Source organism: Capricornis sumatraensis, chromosome 21 (genome assembly GCF_032405125.1).
Source record: "Capricornis sumatraensis isolate serow.1 chromosome 21, serow.2, whole genome shotgun sequence".
Classification (NCBI taxonomy): Eukaryota; Metazoa; Chordata; class Mammalia; order Artiodactyla; family Bovidae; genus Capricornis; species Capricornis sumatraensis.
In genome coordinates, this window is record NC_091089.1 from 28862373 (window position 1) to 28872201 (window position 9829).

Consider the following 9829-nt stretch of genomic DNA (forward strand, 5'->3'; position numbering starts at 1 on the left):
TAACTTGTCAGTAATGAAAATTATACTGAGAAAAAGTTGCTTTTCTCCTCTTGAGAACTGTACTTTCATATTTTCATTTGCATGTTTAGCACCTGTGGCTCTTTAATTTTCTACTGACAGTAGTCATTTGCAATTAGAATATCTTATTTGTAGATGGATTGTGATTATGCCATAGAGTCAGTCTGAAGAAACAGACTCCCTTTGTAGTTATGGTAGCAATGAGTATTAACATGCATTTCTATTTACTACTATTTTCAAATAAAACACATTGTTCCTTATTAAAGCAGGTAAATACTACACAGTGCTAGAAAGAATCAAACAAATATAGGAAAGGAAACTTAAACCTTAGGTGCAATTTAACATCTTCCAAGATGTTGCTTAAATTTAGTGCTTCTCAAATTCATTCATGTGCTAGACCCTCTGGAAAGCCTTGTAAAATTCCCCAAGGCAAGGATGTTTAAACTTTAAATAATTAGCATCTACTCTTATGATAAACCTAATATCACATTATTGTATACTTACTTCAAATGATAAAAAAATAGAAAACAAATAATAGGTATCACTAGTTGAAAAAAATTTTGAAAGAAAATACTTAAGTTTAAATTAATTAAAAAATTTTGCGACTATGAGGAACTGGGACCTACTCCCCACCCCTGACTCTTGCCAAAAGAAAAGAAAAATTCTTTATTTGACTTTTGAGGCAGATTTGTTGAGTTAGCCCAGGAGGTAGCAATGTTCTATAGGGGCACTGTTCTGCACATAATGCTAACTGCTAACTGCTAACTGCTAACTGCTAAGTCGCTTCAGTCGTGTCCGACTCTGTGCGACCCCATAGATGGCAGCCCATCAGGCTCTGCCGTCCCTGTCATTCTCCAGGCAAGAGTACTGGAGTGGGGTACCATTGCCTTCTCCAGTTCTGCACATATATATCATTTATTGATTAATAGTTGTATAACGATTAATCAATGCAACATTTAAAACAAAGTGAAAAAGCAATGATATTACTTTTAAGTGTGACTGGGGTGTGGTGTGTCATCTGATAGGAATACAGGGTTTAAAAAATAGAACTTATGTTTGGTTCTTAGGTGCTGCATGATAACTAAGCATATCAGGAGATAGTTCATGTACATTTATGTAATGTTTAAAATCGTATACAGCTAATTAAGCTTTTTTGATTTCAGTGGAAAGAGGGGATTAGGTGAAACTGTAGATTTGCTTTTTGGTCTCTTTCCTTATCCACAAACTGGGACCAAACGTGACTGGCTAAGGCTCCCTCCATCTAAGGCTCCTTGACTTCTGGTGGCAGGTTTCCAGAGATGAAATGTTTTTTTTTTTGGTGGTGCTAATATTGAAAACTTCTTTTAACTGAATTCTGGTAAAAATAAATCTTCTATCACCATTTTCTTTATGTCTCCCACCGATCAACACTTTGAAAAATTTAGAGCCAAATAACCATGTTCTCTCAGTCAGATTTTAACAGGTAAAGGGAGCTAGGGGTTGGGGGGAGGGCATGAAAATTTTATGTGAGTTGTGACTGTCCTAAGATCCCAAATCTATCACTTTTGCAGTGGGTTCTAATCTGGAAACTATAAAAAAAAATGTCATTTTCCTGATCACTACCCTGTTTTAATTATTTTTAAAGTTTTTTTTTTGTTTTGATGTGGACCTCTTTTAAAGTCTTTATTGAATTTGTTACAATATCACTTCAGTTTTATGTTTTGATTTGTTTGGCCACGAGGCATATGAGATCCCAGTTCCCCTACCAGTGTTTGAACCTGCACCCCGTGCTTTGGAAGGCCAAGTCTTAACCGCTGGATCTGCCATGTTTTAAAGAGACATAGATGTGATTCAAGGAAATCAGCCATCAGGCCCACTTTCTTTCATCTCTCTCCCAACCTTGTCAGTGACACTTACCTAGCAAATACTTCAGGCTGTCAATCACCCTTTAGTATGAATTTCATTTTTTATGAGTTTTGCTTTATTAAAATGTTTAAAATAATAGAAAGATTAAGAATTTTGAATTCATGAAAGAAAGAGATCATGTGGTCACTTAGGAACACAGGGAACTGCAGGAGAGAGCATGCCTGAGTGGGTATTTGCACGTAGAGGAACATGAAAACCCAGGGCTTCAAGGGCAAAGACAGAGGCCACCAACAGGACATGAGTAGGAGTAAAAGCAACATTGTTTGCTTCTTAAGCTGTCCTAGGCCAGGCCCTTTCTTCCCTTTTTTCCTTAGGCCAGTGGCAGCTGCCATTTGGTTTTGGTGAAGTGTCACTGAAGTGTCATCAAGCCTTTCTCTGAGCCTCACCTTATATAGAGTGTGGGAACAAGAAGAGAGCTGACTGCCTGCTAAGTCTGAAGGCATTTTCAGGACTGGCTGAACTGGTTTTGCAGGACAAACACAGCGTTCATGGGGGTCGTGGGATTTCTTATGGCTCTCTAAGATAGCAGTTCTTCCATTAAACGGGGGTCTGTGAATTTGATGCTCCATTTTCTGTTTTCTAATTTGCTCCTGAAATCTAGCTTCTTAGATTTAGACATGCTAAAGAGAAATTTTCCTTTTAAAGGCTTAGTTTTAATGTAAACATTTTTAACAAAGAGTATTCTTCTTTCCTTTTATATGTAAGGCGAAAATTAGGCTATTTTAGTGTGAAAGGATATATCTTTTTGAAGCTTTCACTTTTCTTCCAGTGAATGTTCTTGAATTTTTATGGCAATGTACAGATCATTTTTCTTATTTTTGTAAGGAAGCAGCTAACTGTCTAAAAATGCAGTGAGGTTTTGCAACCTTTTCAACAGAGCTTTAATTTTGTTCTTAAAAGAAGTTACTTTGCTTTTAGAGAAGCGTAGCAGGTTAAAATAAGCAAACATTTAATGTGTAAAGCAATATTTACAGATATGAGGTGTGTAATAAAGCAATGTTAACTTGATTTCTTGTCTTTGCTGTTTTTAGAGATTAAATTATTCCAAGGTGGTCATGTTGCAAAATTGTACTTTAGACTAGGGTGGAAACAGATCCTCAGTAATAGGTTCATTTTAGTTACAGGGAAATACTTTAGAGAAGGGATCAGTACCAAATTGTTGACATTGTTATACTATTTGGGAGGAGATTGCTATTTAGGGAACAGCTTTTAAAATATCTAGCTGTCTCCTCACTGTCTATGTATCTGTCTATCAGCTGATTTTGACTGGGTGAAGTATTATAAGGTTGTGATTGCAGAATGTTCCAGAATTAATACAGTGATACCGTGTTCTCGCTTGGAGGAGCAGTGTAGTCAAGAAAAAATGAGTTAAAAAAAAAGGTGATATTTCTTTCTTGGTCTGTCACTTATAGGATGCATGCCCTCCCAGCTTTAACCACAAATGGATTATGTGGTTATGTGCACTTCATGCAAATCTTTCCCCTGGTGTGTGTATGTGTGTGTGTGTGTGTGTGCGTGCGTGCACATACACTTATGCTTCCCCACAAATGTAAGACTGCCCATTTAAAGAATGTGTGGGTTGTAGCAAAATCTTTCAATTTTAATCTAATTTGAATGATTTCAATTTTAAGAACTTTTATTGTAATTATTATTTTTCTGTGTAAACATTTAACTTTGACAAGCTTCCTTGAATTTTGTTTGTGACAGCAAAATATTGGATAAATTCCAAGTGTTCGGCAGACTTGGTTTGGTTAGATTTTGGGTCACTGTGGCCGAGAAGCATGAAATCTAGAGTCAGAAAGTAGATTGTTTGAATCTGAATCCTGGCTCTGCCACTTGCTAGCTGTGTGACTTTAGAAAAGCTACTTATCTCCTCTTGAAGCCTTAGTTTTCTTATCTCTAAAATAATAAAAAAAAAAGCAATACCAACTTTATGGAGTCATGGAGATGATTAAATGAGTTAATATATTTAAAGCATGTAGAACATTGTGTGTGCTAAATTGCTTCAGTCGTGTCCAACTCTTGGTGACTGCATGGACTAAAGCCCACCAAGGTCTTCTCTCCATGGCATAGTCTAGGCAAGAATACTATAATGGATTTCCATGTCCTCCTCCAGAACACTGTACCTAGTAAAAAATTTATGAATGTTAGGTGTACAGGAAGTAAAATTATGTAGTTGAATTTAACACAATACAAAAGTTTATGGTTATATAGGCGAAAAGGAGAATGGGGGAAAGACACTTATTTCCTATCTGTACTTTGTGCTCATAATACAGAAACAATTCTATAGAATGTTTCTTTCTGATAGTATTTTTTATTCCCCAACCGCCATTCCATTTAAGCAACTAAGTCCTTCTGTGTTTATTAGCTACTCTGTAAGTGTGCCAGAACATTAACACCTAGAGACTCCAGTCTAAGGCACCCAGGTGACCATGATCAGAGCGGGAGTTTCCTTAGTGGCCGCTTGGGTGAGTTGATGACCGACCACCAGGCTCTCTTCCTACTCAGTGCGGCTTAGTACTTTATAGGAGTGATGAAACTTAACCCCAGAAAAGAGCTGAAGGTCAAATCCCAAATGACTGAGGCTTATTTTCTGCCACCTTGACTCAATAATGACTTCAAAAAGAAATTGGAAATAGAAAAGTAACAGATGTTTTCCTGGAACTTCTGGAGATGTTGTGAGGTTTTTTGGTACTATTTGAACAAGGAACTGGTGATTGCTGAAAGACAGGGAAGTAAGTATACACCATATTTTCTTTATCCATTCATCCGTCCCTGGACTTCAGGTGTTTCCACCTCTTGGCTCTTGTGAATAGAGCTGCAGTGAACATGAGAGTTGAGGTATCTCTTCAAGATCATGATTTCAGGGTTTTTTTTTTTTTTTTGGCTTATACAGTAGTTCTGTTTTTAATATTTGAGAAACGACCATATGTTTCTCACAACAGCTACACCATTCAGCCTTAAAAAAGAAGGGAACCATGCCATGTGCTACAACATGGATGAACCTTGAAAACATTATGCTGAGTGAGATAAGCCAGACACGCAGGACAAGACTGCACAATCACATGCATGTATGTATGGAAAGCAGCCACAATCACAAAAGCAGAGAGCAGAATGGTGTTTGCCGGGGGCTGGGGGCGGAGGGAGAAAGAGGCAGCTGCTGTTCAGTGAATGTAGAGTTTCCATCATGGGGCATGAATGTTCTAGAGATTTGCGGTACAGCACTGTGCTCACACTTAACTGTACCACACTGCACACCCAAACACAGGTTGACGGTATATCTCAAGTCATCTGTTTCTCACCACATTGGAAAAAACACCCAGCATACTTCTCTTCAAGAAAAACTGGTTTCAGGTGTAATTTCCATGAGTCTTCAAGGTAGGAGAGACTTGATATTTTGCCCTTGCCTTTGGTTCCCAGAACCCGGGGCCTCTTTTAAGTATCTGTGGAGGACACACCCTTCAGTTACTCACACATCTGCTGTGTTTGAGCAAAACCTGAAGACACCTGGGGCTGCACAAACACATATGCTGTGCCAGAGAAACACACTGTTGTTCTAACATGTAACTTCAAAAGCAGAAGGCTCTTTGGAGCCCATTAGAAACAAGACAAACATTGGCAGAAATACATGCAACCTATGTCTTATATAATCGTCTCTCTCCTGTGCACAGCAGAACCATAATGGGAAGGAAACATAATGTGAGATATTATAAGCTAGTATTTTATGTAAGGGAAAGCTAATAGATCTAATATTCTAGAAGAAACCTGAATATTTGTTACTAAGTTACCACATATTTTAAAATTAATTTTATTGTTATCTTTTTAAATACAAGCTGTGTGATATGTGTCTACACAATTTTGTTTTTGGTTGGAAAGTATTCGTTTTATTTTCATTTTAATATTTTAACATTTTCTTTTAACCGCAATTAGACAAAAATGAAATTTTCTTCATGTTGTTTTAATAGTCATAGGTATTTCACTTTTCAAGTCTACGACATAGTTAGTGGACAGTATTTTAATCTGGTACACTAAACTTTCAAGTTTAACATTTAGCAAAATTTTGCTTCACAAAGTCACTTTGTAGAATGACAGGGACTATATACAACTTTGAATCCAGATTCAGACAAATGCCCCTTTCCCTTCCTCAAAATAAATGCTGTTAAAAAGTGTAGTATAAAAGTTTTAGTTATGAAGGCACTGCATAATTCTGTATTATATGGCTAGTGTCTTGATTAGCAGCAAGAGTGATGAGAATATTCTACATTTAATTTACTGGAGCATAAGAAACTTTTTGAGGAAGGACTTAGCTCTCATCAAAGAAAAAGAACCTTTTGGCCCATTTAGTTAATGCATTCCTTTTCAAGATTGCTTTTAAAAAACCTCATCTGAAAAAGCTATCTAGAATATGTCTACCACAAATAGTGTCTACACATTTTTAAAATTATTAATAAAAGACAGATTTTCGTTGTACCTTATTAGATGCACTTCCTGTGTAGAAATAAATTGTCTGTGGTGGTGAATTGTATTACCGGTTGCAGCCCTGGCATTCTGGCTTATAGACTATGAGAGTTTCTCTGGTGTGATGTGACAGGTTTCAAGCAAAAGTGCAATTTCACAAGGATTCCTGATACACTGAAATTTTTGTGTTTTTTTTACATCATCATAGTAAAGAAGATAGAGAATAATATGTTTATTTGGGGAAATGCAAGAAAATTGCTTAAATCTAATAGGCATAGAAAGGAAAAAAAACAAAGCAGGGAGAAAAAAAGGTGATCTGAAATTTATTAGAAACACATTGGTTTAGTCAGATTTTGTTCTGTACTTTTAACTAGATGATACTAGAAGTATCTTCATCCATCATGGGAATAGTCTTCAGAATTAAACATGAATACTTTCCTCAGTCCAATTCTCAAAACACTGTACTCTTCAAAAGGACGCCTTATTCACCTCACCCCCTCGATTCAGAAAAATCCTACATGATTTTGAAGGAATTCTATGTTATATACGTGTAAACCTAGGACACAACTAATATGCATGATCACAAATCCAGATGTCGAAAATATGTCAACTTTTTTCATAACTAATTAATAATTTGTCTTTATCTTTACACTTCCAACACAGCTTAGTTAGCTGGTTGACCATAATAAAATAAAAATGAACATTTTTTTTTCGGACTAAAATGAGGGTTCTCTTTCATTCATCTATTCGTGGATCCTGTCGAAGTTTCAGAGAGTTTATGCTACTTCCAGCAATTGAGGATCAGAAGGAAGGGTTTCTTTCCCTGAGATCTTCAGATCCAGGGTACACTCTAAGTTTTTCAAGCTATTTTGCTCATCCTTGAAAAAGTTGTAAGTGCCTCTAGCTTGTTTTCTGACCAGATTTGTGAAAGTGAAAAAATGAAAGAGTTAGCTGCTCAGTCGTGTCCGATTCTTTGCAATCTCATAGACTGCTGGTTCCTCTGTCCATGGGATTCTGCGGCAAGAATACTGGAGTGGGTTGCCTTTCCCTTCTCCAGGGGATCTTCCTGACCCATGGATCAAACCAGGGTCTCCCACATTGCAGGCGGACACTTTATTGTCTGAGCCACCTGGGAAGCCTATTTCAGGCTTTCAGTAGACTAATTTTCTATCTCTAATCTATATACCAACACTTACACCAAAGATGTAGTGACAGAATAAGATTACTGTCTTGATAGATGAGCCAAAGGGAAGCACAAGAAAATAAAACAGGAATATACATATATACACAAAGAAAACATCAAGTTTAAATTTGATGCAATGTATGTTCTGAATTTCTACAAAGATTTATTGGCTCATTACGGGAAAATTATTTAACTTGCCATGTAGCCCAAACAAAGTATTTAATCTCACTGTGCTTCAGTTGATTGTCTAAAGTAAATCCCTTCCTTCACTCCCCACTTCCCTCCCTCCCTTCCTTCCTTGTCAGTCACTAAATCACTTACAATGATTTCTTGATCGACTACCACATGCCAAGCACAATTCTAGGTGCTAAAAGATATAGCAGTGAATAAAATGGCCAGTCTGTCTCTCATGACAAATCCCAAGAAGAGAGTGGAGATAGATAAAGAATATGTGTCGAAATACGTGCCACACAGCAATGAATGATGTAAAGAAAAAAGAAAAGCAGAAAAAGGGCATACAGAAATATGGGAGATTTTTATTTTATTTAACAGTGGTTAGAGAAGGTCTTTATGATTAGGTGATATCTGAGCAACAGCGTGGAGGAAGTGAATGAGGACAGCCCTGTTGAGAGGGCAGGGGAGGCAGAGAATGTTCTGGGGAAAGGAGACAGCTAACTGATGCTCTGAGGCAGGATTTTGCTTGGTGATGTGCTCCATACAGCTGATGCTGTTGAAACTGAGTGCAAGAGAGGAAGGGTGGGAAGGTTGAAGAGAGGGTGTCACTTTGGGCTCTGAACCTATGAGGATGGTTTGGGGTCTTCCCCCCATTGGTGGGCTCTCAGAAGAGGAGAGAGGTGAATTAGAACAACAGTTCCTACTCCGCAGGTCAGATGGACTCATAGAAAGGGTTTTCTTCTTCCTCTTTTCTTCCTTCTCCTCTTCCTCTTCCTTCTTCACTTTTTTGTCTTTTTTAATGTTCTCTTCTGAGCTTTTCCCCCTTTCTCATTTCTTCCTCTCCTTCCTGCCCACCTCCTCTCCACTGGCTCCACCTTCTCCCCAAGTTAGATTTGAGTGGCCTCCTAGCTTTGCCAGATGCCCTCCTTCACATGTCACCATGCAGGCACCCACGTGAGTGACTCTGGAATATCACAAGGAATATGCAAAAAGGCGTGACCCAGCAAGTGTTTCGGGGAGCCGAAGTTGCGAATATCAGCATTTGGCATCTTGCTTCTCTTCTAACATTGGAAATCCAAATCTTGTCTTCTAACATGTCTTTGCAGACACGGGCCTGGTTTGATTTCAGATTTGATGTTTGCCCTCCAGCCTGCTTACCTCATCACTGAATGTTTTGTTTCCATCCCAAGTGGATCTATTTTTGCTACCATGCTTGAAAAATATTCCTTTTAAACAGAGCCCATGTGTCCTTCCTAATCCGATGGCATGATTTGGGCTCTCCATATTCCACAGTAGGTTTTCTATTTATCTGTACATCAACAGTCCTACAAGTTTTCATGCTAGTAAGAAAGGTAAAGGACGTATATATGTATGATCCAAGGAGCCTATCAGATAAACAAACATACAGAACCATTTTATTGATGATTCGGCAAGTTAAAGCCAGGATCTCAAGGAGATTAGATTTGGCAATTTATCTAAATTTTATTATAAATTAAAAATCACCTTAATTGTGTTTACTGACGTTCACTATAAAAACAGATCAGGCATTCATCCAGTTGCTTTACTACAGAGCTAATTTTATCTTTGAGTTTATTTTATGTGCCCAAATAATGTTTAGATAATTTTAGAAAGACATCCAACATGACTAGTGTATAATGAGTATTAATCCACTTTATTCTTAATTATGTCAGCTCTACCTGAACTCTCAGTTAACTCACTGTTTTCTTTTTTCCCCCCTTTCCTCTTCTCAGTTTAAAACCAAATGCTTTATTTCACACACCATAAAAACTCAGTGCAGTTCATGTGTGGTAGATAGCTATTTATAAATGCTTTCTTCCTGCTGCTGCTGCTGCTTATACCAAACATGAATCAAATAAATGTACTGGAGATGATTTCTATGAGAAAATTAATTTATTTTTCATACCTTGTCAACATTAGGTGAAAATTCCAGTTTTGGGCTCTGGTCTATATTTCTAAAATTCTATGTTAAAATTAACAAGGTTAAGATTTCAGAATAGAGACCAACACAAGTGGTGCTTTTCCCTGTTCCTTTATTTTCTACTTAAAATTTTGCATGCATGAGTGCTAAGT